The sequence below is a fragment of the Pelodiscus sinensis genome, chromosome 10 (assembly GCF_049634645.1).
Source record: "Pelodiscus sinensis isolate JC-2024 chromosome 10, ASM4963464v1, whole genome shotgun sequence".
NCBI lineage: Eukaryota > Metazoa > Chordata > Testudines > Trionychidae > Pelodiscus > Pelodiscus sinensis.
Genome location: NC_134720.1, coordinates 8940404 through 8968323, shown reverse-complemented (window position 1 = coordinate 8968323; position 27920 = coordinate 8940404). Strand labels below are relative to the sequence as shown.

The 27920-nt window shown below is 41.9% G+C and overlaps 1 protein-coding gene and 1 long non-coding RNA gene across 6 annotated transcripts in view; one reads left to right on the top strand and one right to left on the bottom strand.

Moving 5' to 3' along the window:
- The window catches only part of LOC102447587 (glypican-5-like), a 741836-nt gene that overhangs the window by 435284 nt on the left and 278632 nt on the right, over nucleotides 1-27920 (top strand). The window lies entirely within an intron of this gene.
- Nucleotides 268-27402, bottom strand: LOC112546138 (uncharacterized). The gene is made up of 3 exons (XR_003089772.2): nucleotides 27112-27402; nucleotides 22220-22336; nucleotides 268-456 (listed from the first exon to the last, which is right to left on the bottom strand). It is a non-coding gene; the product is annotated as an uncharacterized LOC112546138 (long non-coding RNA).

Below are 27920 nucleotides of genomic sequence, written 5' to 3'. Positions count from 1 at the left end.
TTTCAGTGATAACCACAAGACTATATTAAGCAGATTAAATTTAACAAACAGTAGAATTTGTAAAAATGGTATACCTCTAATTAACAAATAAGGGGGCAGTCCCCTATTAAACTACACGGACAAGAAGGGGAAGTCCCTCCAGGTCCCTATACCTACTCACAGAGTCTGCGGCGACGAAAGGGCGATTGAGGTGATGCTGGTGACCTTCAATCCCTTGGCTATTTGAAAGCCGCAGGAGAGGAACGACCAGGTGTACCTCGCCGGCTGTCTCAGGGTCGAAGCTGGCGACCTCAATCCGTCGGTCCTTCCGGACCTCAAGAGAGGAACAGCCAGGCGTCCCACGAAGAGCTGAGATGAATTGCTGACTTCACCTTCCACGAAGTGCGATTCTTCAGGCTCTTCAGCGCCTCTGGAACAGGCGATGGATGCTAGACTCCGTCTCTAACTATTCGAAACCTAGCCGAAGATAAAACCTTAAGCTAAAACGTGACGTGCCCGACGTACAGACTCGATGACGGCCGACATGCGTTGACCCGACGCAGCCTGATGGACAAACACGACGACGTGAACTAAACTAACTAATCACTAAACTAACTAACTTAACCTAAAAGAGAGAAAAAGACCTTCCGTCCAATTCTCTAAAGACAAGATCTTTACAGGACCTCTCTCATACTGGCATTCACTCCTAATCTATTGCCTAAGCCCGACGCAAGCGACGCCCTGATCTCAGGATACGCCCGAAGACCAGAACGAACTGATGCTAGGCAGAAGCTTTTATAGCCTCCGCTCATGAATATGCATGAACTGCAAGGTTTTAAAATGATTGGATGCCAAACGATGCACCTTGGGCGTGGTACAAACTGATTGGATATTGGGAATGCTCATGAATATTTATATATTATGTAAATGGAAACCGACAGGTGAATGATGTTTTAAACTTTAACAGTCACCTGCGGACGTGACAGAATGTTGGACTTTAATGGATGGTACCAAAGGCATTCTAAAATCAAAATGGAGTTTTAGACTCCATTTTGAGACATTGCGAATCTCTAAATATTTCAGGTATACAGACATTTATAATAAAGTTCACATTGACAAAATACATTATGCAGTCCCTTTGCACTGTTCACATATGTCTCAGGGTGATATAGATTAGACCTTTGCATTTATAATCAAATAAATCTGTATTTTGATATTTCTGCCTTACATGGGGTGTGTCTACACAGAATCCTTATCTTAAATAAGCTACATAGTTTGTGCTATGCAAATTACATAGCTTATTTCGAGGTTATTTTGGAATAAAGCGCTATTCCGAAAAATCCCTTAACCCTCGTGGAATGAGGGTTACAGGAATGCCAGAATAGCATGCCCATTATTTAAAAATATATTTTGAAATTACAGGCACATTTAAAGACATGGAATTGCTATTTTTGGATACTTTCAGTATCCTGAAATAGCCCTCCTGTCTAGACGTAGTCTTGTAGAGCAGGATAAGAGGTCATTTATAGTCTTGAAGAAAATCTATTGTTCTGTAACTTTAAGGGTGCAAAAAAAATGGTGGATCCCATAATATGAAGATGTCCCTATAATTTTTGCTGTGGTCTGAAATGGTATGTTCTAAACTACTGACTTTTTTTTTAAATGGCCTTTATCATTGAGAAGATACAGCTGATAAACTGGCTGATTCTTATGCCAGAAAAAGGTCATTATGGTCATCTAGTGTGATTTCCTGCATAACACAGACCAAAGAACCTCACTCATTAAATCCTGCATCAAGTCCACATCTTCTTGGTGAGCTAAAGCATCTTGCTTACAAAGGCATTTGGTCATGACCGAAGACTTTAAGAGATGGAGAATCCATTACAGACCTTGGGATATCTCGGCTATCCCAATGCACTGTGCAGGGAAAAAGGGGACCAGAATCTACGGGGCAAAGCAGGTGGAGAGGGAACAAGGATCTCATACAAAGCTGTAAAGCTTCTCTGGGTCTTTCTGCACCAACTTGAGTGATCTTGATTAAAGCAGAAATAGAACAGCAGGAAGCTAAGATACCACTGTGTCCCATATAATCTGGATTTGAAATTAGGCCTCAGTTAATAGAAAGTGATAACTATTTATTAAGGAAATGATAGTCTGGGGGCTTTAAGCTTTTGCACCACCCCCCGACATGGAAATTCAAAATAACAATATTTGAAACTGCAATGTATATTTTTAAAAAATCAATTACTTTCCAATGACTGAGTGCCATAATAAAACTAAAGTACAACAAGGCTTCACATAAGGCAAGTCATTTTTCAGCTATATGAGCATTAATGAAACATCTCTCCCTATTTTTTTAAATATTATAAATTTTATGGATGCTTTGTTCTTAATGACTCTTAAAACCCTTTTTTTCTGTACTGAATTCAAAGAAGTTCATCTTCTACCACAGTTATTTAAAAGACCTTGTGACTTGCAATTGGGTTTTTTTCTTTCTGATGTAGCTTCCTTTATGTTTTAGTTAAGTCCATAATGGTTGGTGGAATCTTTGTTTCTGGGTAGCTGTACAGATTTTGTTTTGATAAACCATGAGTCAATTTACAAGGTACTACTGTAGATATCTATATTGTTATTTTTAACAGTATATCACACATGATCTTGTGCTTTATTATCTGTGATATATCACATACATAAACGTCTCAAGCCAGCATCCAGTTAGTTTTGAACATGCTCAGAGCACAGCAAAAAATTCTGTGTGTGACATCTGTAGCACTGATAAATGTGGTTTATATTTGTGATGACAAATTACTTTCCATTTGGCTTGCTCCGAAAATAAGGAGTAAAATCTTCCTTTTCTGGCCAGGCCATTTCATGTTACTGTAGTCTGATGTGCCAGCATTTCTGTTTTGAACTTCCTACTCCAAGTGGTTTACAGTTGAATTAACTGTAAACTCTCACTCAACGCAGAAACTAAAGATATTAGGTGTTAACAAAATCTGAGGTGGTTATTTCACATCAGGAATCCTAATTTTTAAGTGAGTAATTTCCCCTTTAAATATCCCTTTAATTTTCAAAAATTCTGAGCCTGCTTTAAAAAACCCAACCATTGTTATCTTGAAGGCACATCTCCTATTCTCCTAAATGAATGACGAATTGTACAGTACTTGCCCTATTGTAACCCTTCATGTTTGTTCTTTGTCTTCATTTAAGGTTCCATTTGGACTAACCTGTATGGCTGCATTAGGGCTGCCCAGACCATTGCTCCCCTTAGCAGCCAAAACTAAAAAGCTCCCAGCTGCTCCCAGGGAGAAACCGGACAAGGAGTAGGTGGACTCTTGGATGCAAGTACCTCTTTGCCCCCCTCCCCTGTGCACAAAGGAATAAACCTCACCCTGAAAAAGACTGGAGCAAGTGATTGTCTTCCCGGTGTTTTCAGAGGCTACGTCTAGACTGTAGAGCGTTTCCGGGATACTGGCGGTATCCCAGAAAAGCTCTGCTGCGTCCAACGAGTAGTTTCTGAAAAAAGCAGATGTGTTCTTTCGGGTTCCCTGTATTCCTCTGAGGCTAGGTCTACACTACAAGGTTTTTGTGCAAGAACTCGGAGCGTCCACACCTCAAGCGCATTTTTGCGCAAGTAAAACAAAAGAACAGAGGGGGTTTTCCGGTGTAGGTATTCCTCCTCCTATGAGGAATAACTCTCTTTTGCGCAAGAGTTCTTGTACAAAAAGGCACGTGTGGACAGGCAACAAGTTTTTTTGTGCAAAAACAGGGAAGAGGAAAAAGCACAGGTGCCCTGGTGGCCATTCTGTAGATAGGTATCAGCGCTTTCTTTTGAGAGCGCGTCCATGCAGTGTGGACGCTCTCTCATGTAAATGCGCATCGCTTTGTTGATGTTCTTTTGCAGTGTGGACACTCTCTTGAACAAGAAGTTTTTGGCAGAAGATCTTTTGTGTATATTTTTCCGACTTTTCTCTGCAGTGTAGACATAGCCAGAGTGTCTTAGCCTCATTATGCTTCTCGAAAGCCCAGTGCCTCCTGTGGTGGTGCAGCTACACAATGCCACAACTCAGGGCTATGCAAGCACTTAAGTAGGGGTATATCTACACAGCAAAGGTATTTCAAAATAACAGCCCTTATTTCGAAATAACTTTCCTAGTGTCTACACAGCCAAACCGCTATTTTGAAATAAATTTGAAATAGAGTGCTTATTTTTAATTTGGTAAACCTCATTCTATGAGGAACAATGCCAAATTCGAAATAGCTATTTCAAAATTAGTGCTGTGTAGACACTTCTTTCGAAATAGGGGGCCTCCAGCCTTCCCAGGGAGCCCTCCAGCCTCCACCAAGAACGCTCTACTCCCTCCCCACCTCCCCAGAGCCCTTAAAGGGGTAGAATCTGGCCACTGTGCCTGTGCCAGCTCCAAGCCTGCCAGCCCAGAGCCAGCAGTCACTGCCCCGACCCAGTGGCCCCAAAACATAAGCCAACAAGCCACTAGCAGCCAGACCTCCACCGCTCTCCAGGAGCAGTCTGCCAGCTTCCAGGAGCCTGCCAGGGCCCGGAGAAGATAAGCGCTTTCCTGGTCCAGGGTGGAGATGATGGACCTTATTCAGATTTGGGGGGGAATAACCCCAAAGTCCATGATCTCTACACTAGATGGAGGAACGCTGCAGTCTATGGAAGGATAGCTGCCAGCCTGGCCACCAAAGGCCACATGGGAACCCAGGAGCAAATTGGAAGGACGTGAGGGAGGAATGAGGCACAAGCACCCAGTGGGGCACACCAGGGAGGCTCTTAATGCTCCTCAGGGTGGAAGCTCTCCCGCAGGGCCTCCTGGACACTGACAGCCCCCCGATGGACCTCCTGGATGGCAGCCTGCAGAAAGTGCAGCCAGGCTCGCAGCAAGGCATCCAAGGGAAGCACCAGAGTGCTCAGGAGAAGCTCTGGCTCCATGTTATAGAGTTCTGTGGTGTCCCAAGTGAGGGCAACCAGAGCATGCAGAGATAAAATACTTTGGTGTCCCTCATCGAGGTAGACAAGCAAGCAGGGAAACCTGAGAACTGGCTGTCCGGGGGGGGATCCATTTAAGCACAGACCTCAGATAGCCTCAGGCAGCAGCCCCACACAGTAAGTCCTGACCTGGTGCCCTGCCGGAACTGGTTCTGGCTGGCCTTAAATGCGATTCAGAGTCCACTCAGTGTGGATGCGCTATTTCGAAATAGCAAAATGGTATTTTGAAATGCATTTTGTGTGTAGATGCTTTATTTCAAAATAACTATTTCAAAATAAGGTATTTTGAAATAACACTGTAGTGTAGACGTATCCTATGCGTTTTGACATCAATATGACTACTCACATGCTTAAATCAAAGCATACATGGACTTTTCGAGACCAGAGCTAAAATATACAATCTCACCTTTATTATGTGCAGTCTTTGGGACAGGAAATTCAGCTTTATTTATTGTGCATATTTATGGCACCATAAAAGTAAATAATAATAGCAACCATTTTTGTTCCATTTGAAAATATTGTTACTGTGGCCATTGTAGACGTAGTTTGCAAAATTCCTGTTTAGTGCATGGAAGTGACTAATCAGAGAAGCCATATTGTTTGCCCAAACAGGTAATTTGTCATTTCTGCTGCTTATCTTGTATATGCTCCATTGTTCTGACTGAAAGATTTTACATGGAAAGAAATCACTGTAAATATTATTAACATTTATTCATATTTTAAAAAGTAACCTAATGAGGCATATTCATAACTGTAAACTATGGGATAGCAGCATAAACTCTGCAGAAGATCCAAAAGAGCAAGTTGAAAAGAAAACCCTGTGCATCAAAAAGGAAAAACTTGTTTAATGTTCCTGTGAATAGGTCTCATCTTACAGGAGCTATCGTATATGGATAAGTCTCATGATAATTCTAAATGGATACAGTCTGCTTTGAGGCTTATAGATGCTCCCATCCATCAAAAATTTCACCATTATTTCCCAGCACAATGAAATTTTAAATCTGGATGTACCCTGCATGCCAAACTTTCTCTGATATAAACCTCTTTTCCTCATTCATAACACTTATGCTGCGGAGCATGTGAATGTAGATATCCAGTGAGTACTTTATTTTCTACCATGCTAGAATATAAGTGAAGTCCCACTTAGTGATGTTCACCCAGAAGGGTGCTTACAGGAAATTTTCCTTCTGCCTTGATGATGTATTCTGCACTCAGAATTCTTTCATGCACTCTGATTTAGAATTTCCTCCCACTTTGTTACAGCTCACTGTGTAAATCAGCGGGGTGGTCCCACAAATGCAGAGAAAAATGAGATTTGGGAGACAAACTGAAAAGCAACAAAATCTCACGCTTGCTTTTAACAATCAACTGAATTCCAATGAGGTCCAGTGGGGAAGAGATGTATATGATTAAGACTTAGCCACTCAGCAACTGGGAAAGACAAGTCTCTAAATATTTAATGCTTACAGCTGTACTGCAGCTGGCAAAGCATCTCATTGTAAAACATATTTAATATTTAGAGTCACTCAGCAACTTGTTAAGTAACTTCACATTAGAGCCCTGAGAACCTTAAAATACCTTGTCTGGTGAGCATGCTCTATCTACTAAAAAAAAAAAAAAAAAAAAATCCTGGAGGCTCACAAGCCTAGGTCAGTTTTTTTTAAAAGCCCTAGGCTTTCAGGCCAACATTTTGTACTTTCTAATGAAAAAGTCCTACAGAATGTAACGGGTGAAATTTACAGGGTGCTACGGTATAGGAATTGTTCTGAACAAATAATATAACTCAGGACAGAATTATAGCTTTGCTAATAGAATTGCCTAATTTGGCTTAAGGATTCAGTAGAAAGGTTATCATTATATAGAAAGTTGTTTGAAATTTTTGCTTTAGGAGTACAGAAGATACTCTAAACTTATGGGTAAAGGCACCTGGACTGCAAATACGAAAGACTGGATCACGTGCTCATGAAATCAGTGCAGCGATATTGATTCCAGCGAAGGTTCTTGGCCCTTGAAAATGATCTAAGCATAAAAAAGGAGACCTATAAAAATACAAAGGATGAATGTAAATAATCACAAGTATGTAGGGGCAAAATTAAAAAGGCAAAGGCACAATGACCTCATTCTAGCCAGAGACATAAAGGGTAACAAGAAAACATTCTACAAATCCTAGAATCCTAGAACTGGAAGGGACCTCGGGAGATCATCATGTCCAGTCTCCTGCCCTCACGGCAGGACCAAGCATCATCTAGATTATCCCTGGCAGATGTCTATCCAACCTGCTCTTAAATATCTCCAGTGATGGAGATTCTACATCAACCTCCATAGGATTTATTGCAAGCATTTAACCACCCTAACAGGCAGGAAGTTTTTCCTAATGTCCAACCTAAACCTCCCTTGCTGCAATTTAAGCCCATTTACTTTTTGTCCTCTCATTAGAGGCCACGGAGAACAATTTTTTGCACAAAAAGGTATGTGTGAGCAGGGGACATGGGTTTTTTTGTGCAAAAAGAGGCAATCGAAAAAAGCCCTGGTGGCCATTCTGTAAATAGCAATCAGAGTTTCCTTTAGAGAGAGCGTCCATACAGTCTGGATGCTCTCTTGCACAAAAGCGCACCACATTTTTGATGCACTTTTGCAGTGTGGACACACTCTTGCAGAAGAAGCTTTTTGCGGAAGAGATCTTCCGCAAAAACTTCTTGCACAAGAAGCCTGCAGCGTAGACATAGCCTCAGAGAACAGTCAGTTATGCACTCACCTTTTAGCCGGCCCATCTACATTGAATTTCCCTAATTAATTGATAAGAATGCTTTACTAAAGTCTACGTATACCACATCTACTGCTTCCTGAATCTGGGGGCCAATTCTGTACTTTCATATGTTAGTCATTCAGACTTGCAGTAGTTTTCAAACTTTTTGTATTGGTGACCCCTTTTACACAGAAAGTCTCTGAAAGCAACCCTCTTTGACAATAAAAACACTATATATGACTAACTATTTTAAATGCTAAATTTATATTCCAGTTGTTTAAAATTAATTTACCTTTTCACACCACTTTTAAATTAAGGCTAAATGATATTTTTTTCAAAATATTGTTATAAGCAGAAAAGGCTTTGTCTAGGTTACTGGGGGGAGGACATGAAAAAACTTTGTCAACACCACTTTTCACAGCAAACCTAGTACAGGCAGTCCCCGGGTTACGTACAAGATAGGGACTGTAGATTTGTTCTTAAGTTGAATCTGTATGTAAGTCGGAACTGGCGTCCAGATTCAGCCGCTGCTGAAACTGACCGCCAGTTCCGACTTACATACAGAATCAACTTAAGAACCCCAAGCGTCCCCAAGTCAGCTGCTGCTGAAACTGATCAGCAGCTGATTCCAGGAAGCCCGGGGCAGAGCAACTCTGCCTCGGGCTTCCTGTAGTCAGCGCTGGTCAGTTTCAGCAGCAGCTGACTTGGGGACGCCTGGGGCAGAGCAGCTGGGGTGCTGCTGGGTTGTTCCAGTAGCACCGCTCCTCGGCGCTACTGGACCAACCCAGCAGCACCCCATCTGCTCTGCCCCAGGCGTCCGGAGAAAAGCCTAGTCTGCTTGGGGGGGGGGGGGAGGGGGCGTACTAGCTGCGCCCCCCCCCCCCCACCCCAGCAGACCAGGAAGACGCAGGCGGCGGACCGAGACGCACCGCGGTCCCGCCGCCTGGGTCCTCCGCAGCTTTGCTCCCCGTCTCCCTGGTCTGCTGGAGACCAGCAGACCAGGGAGACGGGGAGCAAAGCCTCTGAGGACACCAGCAGCGGGACAGCCGCGGGGCGTCTGGGCTGCCCCGCTGCCAGCTTCCCCCGAGAGTTTGCAAAGCCGCGGAGGGGCTCGGGCAGCGAGGCAGCCCAGGCGTGCCTGGGCTGCTCCGCTGCCGGCTTCCCCGAGGCTTTGCAAAGCCGCTTTTTCTGAACTTGGGGGTTCTAATTTGTCAGCAGTTTAATGCAGCTCCACAGCTACTGAGCAGCAAATTCTCTAAAGTGATATCAGTCCCAGGGACAGCCTTAGGGAAAATGGCACCGGGAGCAAACACTTATTTTGACACCCTTTCCTGGGAAGAAAAATCATTCTGGATGGGCTCCGGCTTCCAGCCCAACCACATGTGAAGCACTGCCATATGCTCCCACATAATAACCTTGTGTGATCTCCTCAATTGATCTTGGACCAAATTCAAACCTGTTCCCCAGCAATTTTCAAAGTGGCAAAACTATTTGCAGCATATTGTTTGTCAGTAGTGGAATTCTGTATGCTTCTTCGCTCTCTCATTTATCAAACTGCCTCTTCAGTCTTCAAATAAATAAAAGGGGGAAAAAAAACTAAAGATGATCCTGAAAAAGAAAATGGTCCTTTCAACTCCAGAAAAGCTTGAAAGCATGGGTATTTTTTTGTGCCTGAAAGAGCTAGATGCTAAATTTATGAGCAAATCATTTTGACCAGCTAATATGTGCTTCAGATACAGCTGCAAACACCCAGGTAAGTGCTGTATCTTCAAAGCGCGTAACCATCATGAAGCAAATGAACAGACTGACTGCCAGCTTGCACAAATTTACATGACCACTTACATTATCATCCAGTCATTTCCTGCACTACTTTTTTAAATGGGAACCATCAATGGTTACTAATGGACAGTGTCAGTTGCACTTCTGCTCAGCTCATGGCTACATGCTCCCTAAGAAGTCATTAGCATATCTAAGAATGTGCTTTCACTGATGCTCTCAGCTCAGAGTACCCAAGATCATGTGTGGGGATATTTATGTGTAATGAGTTTACAGAACTGTGTAGAAGAGAACATATGTTTATTTGATATATCTAAATGTGTTCCTGCTTCTTCTCCTCCTCTCTTCACCTGTTCCATGTCCCCAATTTCTGATATCTCCTACTTTTAATCAGTTTATTACAGTGGTAACAGTTTGTTTTTGGGGTGTGTGCATGTGAGTTTTCTCCCATGATTGCTCATAATAGGCATCACAGAAACTTGGTGGAATGAGGACAATGAATGGCATATCCTCAAAAAATGAGGAATAACGTTAGTTTGAACCAAGGGGTTTGATTCGAACTAACGCGTCCCAGAGCACACTTCCTGGTTCGAATCAGCTGGCGAGTGGAATAGCGTGAGGGCAAATTTATGCTAATGAAGCACAGATATTTAAATTCCCGCTTCATTAGCAATTTCAGTCGGCTACACTTGCATCCCTAGTTCAAACTAGGGAGCAAGTGTAGATGTACCCATATTGACTGGGTACACATCACCTCAGGATGGGATGCAGAGATAAAATTTCCTGATACCTTAAATGACTGCTTCTTGGAACAGCTGGTACAGGAACCCACAAGGGGAGAGGTAATTCTTGATTTAGTCTAAGGAGAGCGCAGGAGCTGGTCCAAGAGGACTGCTTAGAAATGGTGACCATAATGTAATAAAATTTAACATCCATGTAGTGGGGAAAACACCTCAGCAGCCCAACACTGTGGCATTTAATTACAGAAAGGGAAACTACACAAAAACAAGGAGGTTAGTTAAAGAGAAATTAAAAGGTACATTGACTAAAGTAAAATCACTGCAATCTGCATGGAAACTTTTCAAAGATATTATAATAGAGGCCCAACTTAAACATATACCCCAAATTAAAAAACACAGTAAGAAAACCAAAAAAGTGCCACTTTGGCTTAACAACCAAGTAAAAGGAGCAGTGAGAGACAAAAAGGCATTGTTTAACTCCAAGTGAGGAAAATAGAAAGGAGCATAACTCTGTCAAACTAAGTGTAAAAATATCATACGAAAAGCCAAAAAGGAATTTAAAGAGCAGCTAGCCAAAAATTTAAAAAGTAATAGCAAAATGTTTTTAAGAACATCGGAAGCAAGAAGCCTGCTAAACAACCAGTGGGGCACCTGGATGATCAAGATGCTAAAGGAGCACTCACAGATGGTAAGGTCATTATGGAGAAGCTAAATGAATTCTTTGATTCAGTCTTCACAGCTGAGGATGTTAGGGAGATTCCCAAACCTAAGCCATTCTTTTTAGGTGACAAATCTGAGGAATTGTCAGATTGAGATGTCATTAGATGAGGTTTTGGAACAAATTGATAAACTTAACAGTAACAAGTCACCAGGACCAGATGGCATTCACCCAAAAGTTCTGAAAGAACTCAAATGTGAAATTGCAGAGCTGTGGTTTGGAACCTATCCTTTAGATCAGCTTCTGTACCTAATGACTGGAAGATAGCTAATGTGACACCAACATGTAAAAATGGCTCCCGAGGTGATCCTGGCAATTACAGACCATTAAGTCTAATGTCAGTAACAGGCAAATTAGTTGAAACTATTGTAAAGTATAGTATAGTATATTGTCAGACACATAGATGGATATAATTTGTTGGGGCAAAGTCAACATAGTTTATGTAAAAGGAAATCATGCCTTACTAATCTGCTAGAGTTCTTTGAGGGGGCCAACAAACATGTGGACAAGGGGGATCCAGTGGATATAGTGTACTTATATTTCCAGAATGCCTTTCACAAGGTCCCTCAACAAAGGTACTTAAGTAAAGTTAGTTGTCATGGGATAAGAGGGAAGGTCCTTTCATAGACTGATAACTGGTTAAAAGACAGGAAAAAAAGGGTAGGAATAAACTGCAAGTTTTCAGAGTGGAGAGAAGTAACTAGTGGTGCCCCCCAAGGGTCCATACTGGGACCAATCCTATTCAACATATTTATACATGATCTGGAGAAAGGGGTAAACAGTGAGGTGGCAAAATTTGCAGATGATACCAAACTGCTCAAGACAGTTAAGACCAAAGCAGATTGTCAAGAGTTTCAAAAAGATCTCACCAAACTGAATAACTGGGCAACAAAATGGAAGATGAAATGTAATGTTGATAAATGCAGAGTAATACACTAGAAAAATAATCCCAACTATACATACAATATGATGGGGACTAATTTAGCTGTACCTACTCAAGAGAGAGATCTTGGAGTCATTGTGCATAGTTCTCTGAAAACATCAACTTAATGTGCAGCGACAGTCAAAAAAGCAAAGACAATGTTAGGAATAATTAAAAAAGGGATAGAGAATACCATAAAAACTTGGGTATAATGCGTACTTTTCCCCCCCTTGTTTTTAGCGTTCAAGTCAGGGTGAGCATTATCCTTAGGAGTTTTTTTTTTAAAGTTTTCATTTGGCGGTTCCGCGGCAATCAATTAATCGCAGAACACCAGAGGTTAAGTTGGTTTTTATTAGCATCAACAAGTAACTATATACACAGTTTCAAAAAGTTAAGTTAAACAAATGAAATCAACACTGCAGCACAAACAAGCAAATACCAGTATGTTAATTGATCATCTACTTATCTTCAAAGCCCTCAAATTCGCTTTTGTTTGAATCTTCCTCGAACAGTTGAGCAATATCTTCCGGGGTATAGTCCTCGACATACTCATCCAGGTAATACAAATTATTGTCATCTTCGCATACCAGTAATTCACCCTCGGCCGATTGATCGTCGCTGGGATCCATCCAAAGGGCATCATGCTCTCTGCCATACATAGCATTAGAGATGCTGCATTTCAGAAACCCCTTCCTTAATATAGCGGGATCAAGTCCAAGCCAGACATCCGCTATCCACTGGATAACATCTTGCAATGTTGGTGTTCGCATATGTCCACCTGCAGTAAATGTATGTTCACCTTCCAGAAACCAGGTGTTCCATTTCCTGCGCAGTGCATCTTTCATTAGCTTGTTAACTGTCTCGTCAAGCGGCTGCAACATTTTGGTCATTCCACCAGGAATAATGGCCAAGTCTGTTTTGTCCTGCTGAAGACTTTTCTTCATAGATGGCATACGATGACACCAAAATGCATCCAAAACAATTAGAGACTGCTTTCTCATAAGTCCACCCAGCCGTTTCGCCCAAACTGTCTGTAGCCAATCAAGCATTAAAGTTTCATCAATCCAGCCTTTAGGGTGAACACGCACGTGAACAGAGTTTGGGAAATTATATTCCTTGGCATTGTCTTGCGCTTGAACACAATATAAGGAGGCAGCTTTGTTCCGTCGGCCATGTAAGCAAGCATTATGGTAAACCTAGACTTTTCATGGCCTGTGGTAGCAATGGAGACTGTCTTGGCACCTTTCAGTTCAAGCGTTCTGTCGTAGGGATTATCGAAATTTAACGGTGTCAGATCTGCGTTGCCAATTAATGAAAAGTTGTAGCAGTGCTGCTTCCGTAGCTTTATGATAAACTTTTGGAACTGCAGTAACTTGGTGTCTGAGTCCATTGGTAGCTTCTGTGCAATTCATGAACCGATAGCCCCAGCGATATGAAGCTTTAAACACGGCTGTTAGCGCATGTTTTGGCAATGGTCAAAGCCTTCATTCTAACCTCCGCAATGCTAACACCTTTCATTGCTAACACCACCGCCTTGCTGTCTACGCTCAGCAATCCATTCAGCCAGCTTGGCCTCCAACTCAGGATATGCAGCGCTTTTACCTCGCTCAGCCATGTTCATCCTAGGCAGCGCTTGCAGGTGCTCTTTCTGCCGTCTCCAAAGGTGAATGTTAGACTCTGCTATGTTATCAAATTCACGGTTGCCAGCTCTGTTGCCATGAGCCTCAGCATAGCTAACAATTTTCAGTTTTTCAGCGGTTGTGTAAGATTGCCAACAACTCATGGCATCCCAAAGAGAGCATGGAACACCGTGCACTATATACTCGTGCATTCACGCATGATTATCCGGCAATACAAAAGGCAAGACAAAACACGGCAAAGTTGGGGTGCGCACTATAGATAAGAGTTCAGTTTATTCAGGGTTTCTGACGTTTAAAAGGTAGGTGCGCATTATGCATTATACTCGAGATTTTACGGTAAGACAGATGTAGTCACCTCATCTCAAAAAGGATATATTGGCATTGGAAAAGGTTCAGAAAAGAGCAACAAAAATTATTAGGGGTTTGGAACGGGTTCCATATGAAGTGAGATTAGAGAGACTCCGATTTTTCATCTTAGAAAAGTGGAGAGTAAGGGGGGGTATAATAGATGTCTATAAAATCATGACAGCTATTGAGAAAGTGAATAAGGAAAAGTTATTTACTTGTTCCCACAATAGAAGAACTAGGGGTCACCACATGCAATTAATAGGTAGCAGGTTTAAAACAAACAAGAGGAAGTTTTTCTTCATGCAGTGCACAGTCAACTTGTGGAACTCCTTGCCAGAGGATGTTGTGAAGACCAGGGATTTAACAGGGTTCAAAAAAGAACTAGAAAAATTCATGGAGGTTGGATCCATCAACGGCTATTAGCCAGGATGGTTAGGAATGGTGTCCCTAGCCTCTGTCAGAGTCTGGAAATGGATGACAGGAGAGAGATCACATGATGATTACCTGTCTGTTCACTCTCTCTGGGGCCTCTGGCATTGGCCACTGTTGGCAGACAGGATACTGGCCTAGATGGACCTTTGATCTCACCTAGTATGGATGTTCTTATGTTCTCATAGCAATAGTATTCACAGAATTCATAGAATCACAGAACTGTAAGGAAACTAGAGAGGACATGAAGTCCAGTCCCCTTCACACATGGCAAGAAGCAGCACCATCTAGACCATCCCTGACAATTACTTGCCTCTTTTAAAGCCCTCTTCTTTGTGTTAGCCAGTCTGTTTCCAAATACCCTCTTCCTCATCCCTGATAGTTGGACCCCTTCTCTGCTTAAATGTCACTTCAGAGAGTGACATTTAAATCACAGCATTTTATTCTCAAATGACTGTCTTATCTGGACATGTTTATTCATTTGTGGCATCCAAGAACTCGTTCTGCAGCTCCTAGGACTCATAGCACGTTACGCTGACCTCTGAAATTCACCCAGGGATGATGTGATATTGCAAAAGTGAAATCAGAAGAGGACTACTGGTTTTCCTTGGAAGCTAATGTTGTGTTGAATAATAACGATGCTATGACATTTTCCCCTCCCCCTGTATCTTTTACAGTTCTGGACACTGTGATCCAGGGTGTTGTACATTTCAGGCCAGATCCTGATTATGAAGATCACTTTGCACTAGGGAAAAATGTTCTTAAAGGTGCCAGGCAGGGGCTTCTGAGGGATTCCCCCAGGCACCATATCCCCCCTCCCCCCAGTGCTTAAATCATGTGGGGGAAAGGCTTTAAGGGCTTGGCCCCCTTACTACGTTTAGGGCTGCCTCACTTCCACCTGTAGTCAAAGTGAGGAAGGGAATGTTCTGTTATTAAGTCCTGCCGTCTTTCCCTCTCCCCCCCCATAATTCAAGAAGGGCCTGCCCCTCCTTGTCTGGGTTGTGGGGACAAAGGAGGGGGCATTCTGGGGTAGGGGGGTATGTTACAGGGGCTGGAGAGGGTGGGGGCAGAACATAATGTTATCTGCTGAACCCTGATTGGTGGACCAGTCCATAGAGAGCTGGTCTAGACAGAGTAAACTGGAGCAGCGCCCTGGCTACGTGGAAGGAGAAAAGAGGAGAGGATGCAGAGGGGAGGTTTGGTAAATTCATTTGGATGGTGTGTCAGATTATTTTAGAAAGGGCAACTAAACCTCTTGGGCCCGCCAGAGCCATTCTGAGTGGCACTGCCAATGTAACAATAATAAACTGTTTATCATGGTTAGCATTTGAAACTGTGAGATGCTGATCACAGGAGTGGAGGCCTGTGCTGTTCTGCAGTAAATCAGTTCCTCTCACAGAAATGTGAAATAGTCATCTTATTAACTGTATATCAAAGGTGCAAAGATTAGTGCTGCAATGAGGGACCAAGTGCTTATAAATGGAATTCACTGAACAGCAGTGCACCTTTTGCATTATAGTAGAGCCCCCAAGAGTGGGCTTTCCTAATTGTCCTTCTTAGTTGCCTTATTAAATCTTTCTTCACAATTTATGATCTATAAATATAGAACATTTTGAAAATTAAATGTTTATTTTTTCAGAATTGACTCATAAGGTTGACTAATATTATGCTTAAGTGTTTACTGTCAGCCAAATACCAGTGGTCTGCTATGCTAAGTAAAAATAAATGCTGTTTACATATATGCTTCATTGGAAGATTATGGCTGTAAATTATAGAGTAGATAAAGGAGTCGGTTTCTTTTTAATAGCGATCCTACTAGCCCACTGTCCAATTGTGATATGCTACACAAAACTGATCGTTCACTGGGATGTTGAAGAACTTCTGGATTGGTATGACCCAGTTTATTCATAAAAATTTGTCTCTAGTTTCTAAGGGTATGTCTACACTAGCTCCCTGGTTTGAACTAGGGAGGTTAATGCAGGCATTAGAAGTTGCAAACGAAGCCCAAGATTTAAATATCCCGGGCTTTATTTGCATCTTCCCGTCCAGGTGCCATTTTTAAATCCCCCTAGTCCGAACTAACAGCCCGCGGATACACGCGACAGTCAAACATTAACTCGAACTAAGGACTTAACGTTTGACTGCCGCGTGTAGCCGCGGGCTGTTAGTTCGGACTAGGGGGGATTTAAAAAATGGCGCCCGGATGGGAAGATGCAAATAAAGCCCAGGATATTTAAATCCCGGACTTCACTTGCAACTTCAAATGCCTACATTAGCCTCCTTAGTTCGAACTAGGGGGCTAGTGTAGACATACCCTAAGATCTCTTTAAATCATGGCATTGAGACTCGATGGTAAGATACCCACAGAAGTAATGTCTCTTATTGATTGTCTGCCATACTCCACAGTCCCACTGACTTTTAAGTTGCTTTCTGTGATCATAATATCTTTATCAGAGACAACTCATGCCTGCCAATGGTAGGGGAGTCAGAGTGAGCAGCTGGCTTCAGCCGTGTTAGTAAGTATGCTGCATCCATGCAAGCATGCTCAGTACACAACAGGCAGCAAAGCTGGGGAACACCCCACATCTCCCTGCAAGCACCACTTCTGATCCTTATATAGAACTATAAGAATAGCATAAAAATACACACGCACCCTTCCCACTGTATGGAATCCTGGCAGGAGTATTAAATCTGGATAGACTTCTGCAGCACCAGCCTCAGCAGTATTTATCACAAAAACTCAGTATTCATATAACTGAGGACAAGTGACTTGTGATACGTTGGAAGATCCTGGACTCATTGGAGTCAATGGCCTGTTGATTTCAGTAAATGCAGGCTTGAGCCCCCAAATGGAGTGACTAAAAATGACATGCTGACAACATGACAGCCACCTATTGATGTTCAAGCCTTGTATATCTACTAGCTGAAAATTATCTAGAACATTTAAATGTCATATTGTGTGTGGTTTAACCAGGCATCCATTCTTGACTAATCAAAGGTTTGGAAATTTGATAAGAAGAGTTTTTGTTTGCATTGGAAATGTGTTATCCAAATGTCATGTGTTAAAAATATTCCCCTACTCAAAACAAGCCCCTCTCTTTGTAGACAGCAAGTTGGGTCCTATTGTACAGATACATCATTTTGCATATGAAAAATTCTGTTAGTCCATGGTATAATTTATTCTGAAGGTCTGCAGCTGGAACTCAATAGGAAGTCAAGCCTGAATATGTTGCTGGAATATATGAATTGCTTTGGATGGGAAGAACAGAGTTAAATATAATGTGCAAAACTCTGAGAAACAAATCTGACATCTCAATAGAGCATTGAATGGTTCCTATTAAGCTTGCTAAATTCTGTGTCTCTCAGAATACCCAATATAACCTCATGCACTTTTCATATTAACAGATTTTATACTCCATCCCAGTTATGTAAATATGAAACTAAAATATTTAAAATATTTAACAGATGTGGAACAGTAGAGAGAACTCTATTGCATGCAATATGGGATTGCTTCAAATTAAATACTAATCTGAGGTTTTTAAATATTAAACACAGCTCTAGAGGGAGACCATTATCCCTGACCCTGTGTTGGACATCCTGGCAAGTCTATCAGAAACAAAACAAAGAGGAATTCTTCACAGAAATCTTTGCATGTGGTTATTACAATCAATAATAGGGAAATGGTATACAATTTATTTTCGGAGTACCCAGTTCTTATCTTGCAAATAGTGGCTAATACCATTGTGTGAGATCAGAATCATGTTCCAAATATCAATAAATGTCTGATATTTGCCCAGGTATTCCTCCATTTTGAGGAGCTTAGAAGGGGCACAAAATGCTTTATTTTTTTATTGTTTATATGGCAGAATAAAAGGACAGGTGACTTCCACTTAATATAGCAATTAAAGTGCAGCTGTGAGGGTTTTCAGAGTGCCTGACCTAAGCAACCAGTCATGATTGAGTTTCAGCAGGCTATGGGATTTGTATAAGATCAGCCTGATGAGTAAGGATACCAGCATCAGTTCTGGGAGATAGCAAGATGGGTGAGGGGCAGGCAGAGATGTTAGGGGGGAGGTCTAGGAGAGGAGTTATTGGACCTTACTGTGATATGGGAGTCAGTGAACAGCAGAATGGAGAAGAATCTTGTTGGGAGGAGGTAGGGAGAAGGATGAGAAAAGAGAAGGGAGATTTCATAGGGGTTACATAAGCCTTCTAATCAAGAGGGTACTAAATTTCACTCACCACTGCTTTCAAACAATGAGTATAAAATAATAACGGGTTAAGCAGTGCTTCTGCACAAAAAGACTTGGAGATTACAGTGAATGAGAAGCTGGATATGAGTCAACACTGTGCCCTGGTAGCCAAGAAAGCTAACTGCGTAATAGGCTGCATTAGAAGGAGCACTGCCAGAAGATCTAGGGAAGTGATTATTCCCCTTTATTTAGTACTGGTGCGGCCACATCTGGAGTATTGCATCCAATTCTGGACCTCTCATTATGGAGAGAGTCCAGCAGAAGGCAACCAAAATGATTAGAGGGCTGGAGTACTTGACTTATGAGAAAACAAAAGGAAAGAAATTATGTAGCATTTTAAAGACTAATGAGATAGTTTATGAGGTGATGAGCTTTTGTGGGGCAGACTCACTCTTCAGATCATATTTTGAAAGCGAATTGGCATGACCATATAACAAAGGAATACAATGAAAAAAGTAAACTTTTAGTAATCTTTACTAAAAAAGTAAAGATTATAAACTAACAAATCAGCTACTAGAACAGAAGGTGGGGGTGAGGAGCAAAGAAGAGACAAGGAAGGAGGAAATAGCTTATTGTAAACCAATAAGTGGCTAATCTGGCGTTGCTACAAATATCAAAAGGTGGGGGGAGTCTGTCTTTGTAATGTGTAAGGTAATTAGCATCTTTATTAAGACCCATTCGCAATTTATGAGAAGAGGCTGAGGGATTTCGGCTTATTTAGTACTCAGAATAGAAGAGTGAAGGGGGATTTGATAGCAGCCTTCAACTACGTGAAGAGGGGTACCAAAGAGGATGGAGAGAGGCTGCTCTCAAGAGTGATAGATGACAGAACAAGGAGCAATGGTCCCATGTTGCAGTGCAGGGAAGTCTAGGTTGGATATTAGGAAAAACTATTTCACTAGGAGGGTGGTGAAGCACTGGAACGGGTTCCCTAAAGAGATGGTAGAATCTCCATCCCTACAGGTTTTTAAGTTACGGCTTGACAAATCCTTGGCTGGGATGATTTAGTTGGGGTTAGTCCTGCTCTTTGTAGAGGATTGGACTAGATGAACTCCTGATGTCTCTTCCAACCCTATGATTCTATGGCTCTATGATAACTACTTGCTGACCTGCTCTGGATTTGCCACATCATATAATTAAACTGTTGAAGAAAATAATAGATAATAACATTAATATCAAAGTATGGTTTTCACAGTAGAGTTACATATTCCAAAGGCATTCACATCCATATGGAGGGATGTTCGGTCATTTTCAGCAGTGGATTTTAAAACAATATAATAGTTACATTTAGAAAGAAAACCAAAGAGGGTGGACCATTATTACTGAACATCCGACTGTATCTACAACATTAAGAGAAATGTTAGAAAAAGGCCACTAATAGAAAACATATATTTTAGAGCTAAAGAATTTATTTATGTATATCTAGAGAGTTAAAAATATCATACCCATGCATGTATGCAAATACACACACACAGAGCACAGTTTACTTGACTAGTGGTCATGAAAACTGTTATACAATAATTATGAAATTACACTTTCCCTTGAGTCCCAGTTACTCTAAGTAAAAGAGTTAAACAAAATATAGTAACATCACATATTATCACATCTAACATTGTCTCATCTGCTTTTCTTCTCCTGTTAGTATTCGGACTCTTCCTTTCATTTCCCATCCTGAAACATTTAAATATCAGCATCTCTACCATCCGACACAAGACAAAATATTTCTGCATTACAAGACATAGAAAATCTCATCCGGAAATGCAGTGCACACCGTGCCGAACACCTTCTCAAATAGATCTAAGAGGCACAACAGATTGTGGCAATTAAATGACTGTCTCAGGCACTTCAAAACACGGATACCTCAGCTGGGATTCATATAAATTCAAGCCTCCTACAGATACATTTTATAGGGAGATCCTTTACTATGGTTCCTTATTGTCTTCTCGCTTAGCAAAAAAACACCTGAAGCAAATGAGAATTAGTGTGTAGCTATATTTAAATATTCATGGTAAGATTCTCAGTGTGTAGAGTCATATGACATGACTTTTGATAAAATCTATCAAATTAGAAGGACTTAGACAAGGCTTGAATATAAAGTGAGCAGAATTTTAAATACTGTTCCCTTACAAAAACTGAGTAATTAGTTAACTGTTGCATATTCACTGTAATGTAGAAGTGGTTAGATCAGATTTAAAAAGAAAATAACCTATCATCTGTACTGTATAAAAAGAACAAAAAGGAGGGCATGTTGTTTTTGTTATTTATCATGTGAACTACAGCAGGTTCTAGGGACTGACCCAGAATAGGATCCCATTATACTAGGCATTGCACAGAGGATGTCTACGCTGCAATCAGATGTGGCGGTATGGGCTGAACAAGCACACCCCAACTCTCATTCCTAGCCCATACTGCTGTCTGTGCAGCTTTACCTTCACTACTCTTTTGAGGTGCACAAGCTAGATTAAAGCCTGAGTACATGTGCCTAGCCGAGTGCAACTCACACTTCCAACTGTGGTGTAAACATCCTAGCAGAGTAGCTCCCTGCCTCAGAGAGCTTATAATATAAATAGACATGACCATACAAAGGGGAGGGGAAAGAGATTTAGCACATACTGGTGAGGTCAATGTAATGGTGGTAAAACTCATGGTAGTGCCACAATTTTTTAAAAAGATATTCTGAACTGTGTCTTGGGTGGACAGCCAATGTGTCAGATTTGTATGGGAGTGAAAGGGTTAAGGGATGAACTGCACTATTCCTATGACTTCAACAAGCCTCAGTACCCTACCCCCATCTGTATGAAATCCAGACTTCCCTAGCATTTAGAAAACTCTTTCATGTGTCTTTACTGGGACAGGGATAACCTATTCCAATAGCACATTTCTGAAACTTCCAAGTGAAATGCTAATTCAGCTTGTGGGGCTTCATAGGGAAATCCCATACGCTGTGTCTATATTACAGGGTTTTTTTGAGGAAGAGCAGACGCACTCTTTCATAAGCTCTGTCTTCCTCCCACAAGGAAGAAGGGCTGTTCTGAAAGAAGAAGATTTTTCCAAAATTTGGCCCAGTATAGACAGGCCAAATTTCGGACAAGCCTCTTTCAAAAAAAACTATCGGAAAAAGGTATGCAAATTGCAGAGCGCAATTTACTTACCTTTTTCTGATAGATCATTGTAGTGTAGACATAGCCATAGTATCCCCTGGGATGAACAGATTGATAGTCACAGGCAGAAGACCTAGCATGAAAGAACTGACGATATTGAACTGAATGGCAAGCCTTCATTGAATAGGGTCAGAATTTCACCAATGTTTATAACATGGAGGTCATTGACAACACCACCAGAATAATCAAAACAAGTCAGCAATACTTTCACCCAACAGGGCCATTAAAAGCTCAGTGTTAACATTCTGGATCCTTGCTGCTACCTTAGATTCCCCATTGTGAATGTAATGCATCTACTTTGCTTGTAGCTGCAATCACAGAAATGTCTCTTCCATTACCAAAATTATGTTGAAATTTTGATTTCAAGAGAGAGGCTGGCTGTTATCTTGGAGACTGATTACTTCTTTTCATAGGTTAATATACAGTGAATGTCAGATGACAATATCTGAGGGCAGTGTTATTGCTGTTGATCATGTTGGAGAATCTCAAGAAAACCTACCAAGAGATGTAGCAATCACTCCAATGGTTCTTTAAGAGACCTCAGCATCTTCTATTTCCAGGCTAGTCAGAACTTCTATGTTTGACTACAGTGAAGAATCGAGTCACATTCAGGAATCTGCAAGATAAGAACTGAAGTTATGGAAGAGGAAAGAAGTACCTTAGAAATTTAAACCTGATTTTTATTGCAAACAATCTCCCCATGCCATTTCTTCCTTCAGTGCCCAAGGGCAAGTCAAGCATGGATGGTGGGTAAAGGTAGGGCTGGTGGATGCAAGCCTCTAGCCTTGCCCCCAGCCCCACTGCTTCTGCCCAGACCCCGCCCCCCATATCACAGGCTGGTGGGGCAGCACAAGGCCCTAGCCTGCCTAGCTCTGGAGCACTGGAAGGGCAGAGGGCGTGCGGCCAGTTTCTTCAGTCCCAGAGCACAGGGAGGATGGGCGGCACGTGGCCCAAGCTTCCCTGGCCTCAAAGCATGGGCAGGGAGGAGGGCATGCAGCTCCTCCCCCAAGTAGGCGTTCTGGGGGGGTGGAGCACAGGTGGAGCCAGGCTGGTGGTTTGGGAAGGCAATGCCTTCCCCGGCCTATTATACCTGCTGCCCATGAAATCAAATACCATGAAAAATCCGCCTCATGTCATGACAGATCATTAATAATACTGACAAGTCAACTGGAGTAGAGCCCAAGGCTTTTTCCCCCCTTAAAATATCCTTTGTTATCACTTCCAATAATTGATGTAAAGCATGACGTGCACTTTTGAAGCATTAGATACGCATTTAGAAATAACCCTGTACATGCGTATGTAAATAAGATTGGCCAAATCACATAGTTCTTCATTTCAAAGGAAACTTTGCATTAGCTGGAGCTGCTGATTTTCTCTAAGTGTTAGGTTTCTTTCTTCCAAACTAAAATCTTCTTCATTTGTAACTTCCCTTCATGTTAAACTTAATGCCAGCTCGGAGACAGAGAGAGAGAAATTTCTGATACCTGCTGCAATTTTAGACAATGATTAAGCTGGAACAAAGAGCAAAATTTTAGCAATCCCTCCTAATTCTCCCTCTCCAACCACCCCAAAACCTGAGGCCATAACTATGCCAGACTTTAGAAGGCTATTACACAACATGGACCAATTTACAGCCAGAGAGTGAGTTCTCCATGGATAATAAACACACCCAAGGAAACTCCAGTGCACCTCAGGTCACATTTCTTACCTACAACAGTATGATTTCAAGTAGTCCAGGAACTGACAGACTATGATCTATGAAGCATTTGCTAATGGCACTGAAGAGCTGACTGGTCTCAGGGTTTTTGTTACACCTCCTTGTTTCCAAACACTGCCCATGCTACTCAGTATGAAGGAGAAGCTAGAGGTGTGTGAAAGTAGCTACAAACATGGAGGGGGAAAGAGCTGATCTTCCATCATTGGAGGCCTCACCTATATGAAAAAACTGAGTGAAATTCCCAGCCCTGAGTTGTGCAGGTCAGACTAGATAATCATATTCGTGTCTTCTCCTCATAAAAACTATTAACCTATAAAAGATCGAGTGGAGTCCCCCTAAAGCCTGGCCCACAAGTGGTACTGAAACTGCCAGCCACCAACAGAAGAGGAAGGTTCACAAGAAATAGCTAACTGTCCAGGGGAGCAGGGGAAGAAGACCAGATGGCTCTGTAACATGCATACAGGACCAGCGATCCATGTTTAGGTAGCGTCATGATTTGGAGCAACAGATGCATGTCACAGAAGAAGAGCAGGATGGGAGAAATAGAGAGGAATGGAGATAAAATGACGAGCAAAAGTATCTCTGAAAAGAGGAAAAAATTAAGTATCAATACAAAATTGTATATCTAAATTGAGTATTCTTCAGTGTTAGTGGCAGACCATTTGGCCTGGTATATTTGTGATTTTTGTCATTCACCCATTCCAAGTTAACTCTCATCAAGGGCTACTCAACATTGGAAGTCCCGGGGGCCACAATGATACTCACAACACATGCCGAGGGCCGCAGCTTAAATGTGGTTGCATATACATTCAAATGTATATGCAAATAGCTTCTTTCACACTGACAGGCATGAATACAAAGATTATGGCAAGAGTACACAACACACAGGCCCCATTTAAGTCAGTTCTGCTGATATTAATAAAATGCAATATTTACCCGATTTCCACCTATATGATAGCACTTTTAATGAGCAACGAGAGTCCAGAAATTTAACTACTAAAATGCATATCAACAGAAGACTATTATATTGACTACATTTTTGTTTTGGTTCCCACCCATGGGCTGCGAACCAACAGGCCACGGGCCACATGCGGCCCATGGGCTATGTGTTGAGTAGCCCTGCCCTAATTGAATCTCTAATGGGAATCTCTCTTCAGTCACTAAAGCTGTCTACACTGCAGCACTATTTCGGGGACACCAAGGATATCCCTGAAATAGCTATTCCTCGTCTTTTGAGCGTGCCCATTATTTTGAAATATAATAGGCTCGCTATTCTGACGTCCCTGTAACCCTCATTGTACAAGCAGTAAGGGACATTTCAGAATAGCGATTTATTTCGAAATAAGTGCTGTGTATTTCAAAATTGACTCAAAATAAGATACACAATTTGTGTAGCTCAAATTGCATAGCTTATTTTGATCTATGGGTCCAGTGTAGACACACCCTAAGAGAATTGACCTCTGTTATTTGCTCTTCCCCACCATTGCTTGTAACTTAGTTAAAATCTGCAAGAGTAACTTGGACCTGTCGTCAGAGAGGAGAGGGCATTTGTTTTAAATTTTATGATGACAGGTAAAAATACAGAAATGGAAAAAAATTTAGAAGTCTCAATAAGCATGCTTCAGTGACAGTGATTTATTTAATAGGAACTTTAACTATAGAGAAAATGATCTGAAATAAAATATACATGAGTGTGAAAAGTAGCAGAGCAAATGAATGTTGCAAATATACACTGAGGCTGCCTGAATGAGTCCTCTATGCTAATGTACCAGTAGTGCAGGCAGTGCACTGTCCTGGAGGCTTCATGCCTCTTCTCTACTACAATAGCTCAATTAAGCAGCCTGAATGAGATGCAAAGATGGCAATTGTTGGCTTTCAAAACATTTTCAGTATGTATTGCAGTTTGGGCCAATTTCCATTTACTGCAGGATAGCCATATTCTATACAAGGCAGAATGTGGCTGTCATTTTTCTCAAGTACATCCTCTGACAACTTTTGATCTTTGTGGCCAGATAATCTTGTTAGTGTTTTCCTGAAAAGGCAATAGAATAGGATGACAGTCTATGTGCTAAAAGGACTGAAGCATCAGAGCTCATTTCATGTATTGTGCTTGTTTTAGAGAAGAATCCAAATCTTTGATGTGAAAAGCAAAGATGGTAACCGGTACAACACGTACTCTTGCTCTCTTTAATAATCTATTCTGAGAGTATGTGGTTCTTTTCCTAGACTCTCACACACCTGTTTTATTTTATTGAAATTGATTTGGCAAAGAAGTTGTTCGTCATGTGGCTTGGAAAGTTAGAATGCAGTCATGAGAGTACAGCACAAAGGAAATAAGTGTCTTTTTATATTTCAGACCCACAGCAAATTAGATAGAGGATTTGGTACACCAGAGAAATCAGTGGTTTAACATGCTAAATACTCTGGTAAAGATATTTAGCTGGTGACAATTGTAGTAGCTCCACTGAAGTCAATATGCTGATTTACATCTTGGGCCTTCTGATCCGACTCACTAGTGTGAAGGTATCATAGAAGACAATCTCAAGAATTCATTACATCCAGGCACTGAGGCAGGACCAAGCAAACCTAGATCAGCCCTCACAGGTTTTTGTCCAACATGTTCTTAGCAATTCCACAGACTTCTTTAGAAGCATGCTCAGAACTTAACTACCCTTAGGGTTACACAGGCTTCCATAATTCCTAATCTAAATCTCCCATGCCTCAGGTTAAGCCTATTACTTTTTTCCCTGCTTTCGGTGGACATGGAAAATAATAAATCCCTATTCTCTTTGTAACAGCCTTCACCATATTTAAAGAAAGATGTATAGGATCCCTCTTCATAAGACATGAATAGCTTTTTAAATCTTTCCTTGTAGGTCAGCTTTTCTAAAAAGCTTGTCATTGATGTTACTCTCCTCTGCTTCTCTTCATTTTACCCACATCTTCTGTAAAGTATGGCTCCCAGAATTACACATGATAGTCCAACTGAGGCCTCATCAGTGTTGAGAAGAGGAGACCATCTTACATACAAAAGTGGTTCTCAACCAGGGCCCTCTGCAAGGCCACAAAGCAGGTTTCAGGGTTTCCACCAAGTGGAACCAGTGTTAGACTTGCTGGGGTCCAGGACAGAAAGGCATAGCTCAACTGCAATGGCTGAAGCCCCCGGGGCTCTGAGCCCCACCATCTGGGGTGAAATAAGAAGCCTGAGCAACTTAATTTCTTGGTGCCCTCTGTGGCCAACAGTTGCCCTGCTTGTCACCCTGTAACATTGGTCCTGGCTTTTACATGCAGAAAAGAGTAGCTGTGTTACAGACAGGCAAAGGAGTTTTTATAACATGTTGGGGAGAGCCCAGAAAGAAAAGACTGAGAACCTCGACACATAGCACTCCAGTTGATGCAGCCAAGAATGATAATTTTCGCAGCTGTGTCACATTGTTTATTCACTCAACTTATCTTCCACAATACCCCTCCACCTTCTTCAGCATGGCTAATGCTTAATGCAGGGGTCGGCAACTTTTTCAAATCAAAGAGTCATACTTCATCAAAATTCAGAACAAGTGGTCAACGAAGAGCTGTTTAAGAATGGCCATTTGCATGACTGAAAATATGCAACTGAGTATTGTTGATAATTGACATAATGATTAATAACAGCATAAATGAAACATTGTACTCACAGGTTTTAGTTAATGGGACTTCTGCTGCTGCATCTTTTCACACATTTCTTTGAAGTTTACATTGGAGTAGGGGGCAGAGGGCTGGGGTGCCAGAGACAGGCTCTGGCCAGGACATTTACCAGTGAGACTAGCAGCCCAATACATTTCTCAGGCAGGAGCATGCCCTGCCCCCACACATGCTGCCTGGCCATGTGCTTGGTGACTGAGTCTGAAGGGAAGGGTGATTGGTGCATCATGTGCTGCCTGTTCTTGAAAAAGGCAGCTTTTATTAGAACCAGCCAATGGGATTGTGCTGGGGGTAGGAGCAGCCATGAGGCACCACTCTCTCCTCCCTCTGCTGGCTCACAGGGTGTGAAAAACAAAAGGCCCTGCAGCAGCTTTTCTGTGTGGCATGTGGGGGTGGAGCAAGCAGGGGAGTCTGCCTGGGGGCTCCCTGCTGTGTCCACAGCCTGATTGTTTTGCCCAGGCCTGCTGTAGAGCCAGCATGTGCTCCCTGCAGCAGGGGGGGATCAAGGGAGGAGGCTGGGCTTGAGCTTCAAAAGAGCCATATCTGGCTCCCTATTGAGCCATTTTTGGCTCTGGAGCTATAGGTTGCTGACCCCTGGCCTAAGCAGTTATTCCTCATTTGGTAGTAGTGCAAATGATTTTTGCCTTCCCATGTGTTTAATCATACTGATTTTCACACCAATGCCCTAATTTGTCAATGTTATTTTGAATTCTACCCCCATCCTCCAAAAGTGCTCCCAGCCCTCCCAGCTTGATGTTATATTCTCCATTCCATTATCCAAATAATTAATGAATACACTGAA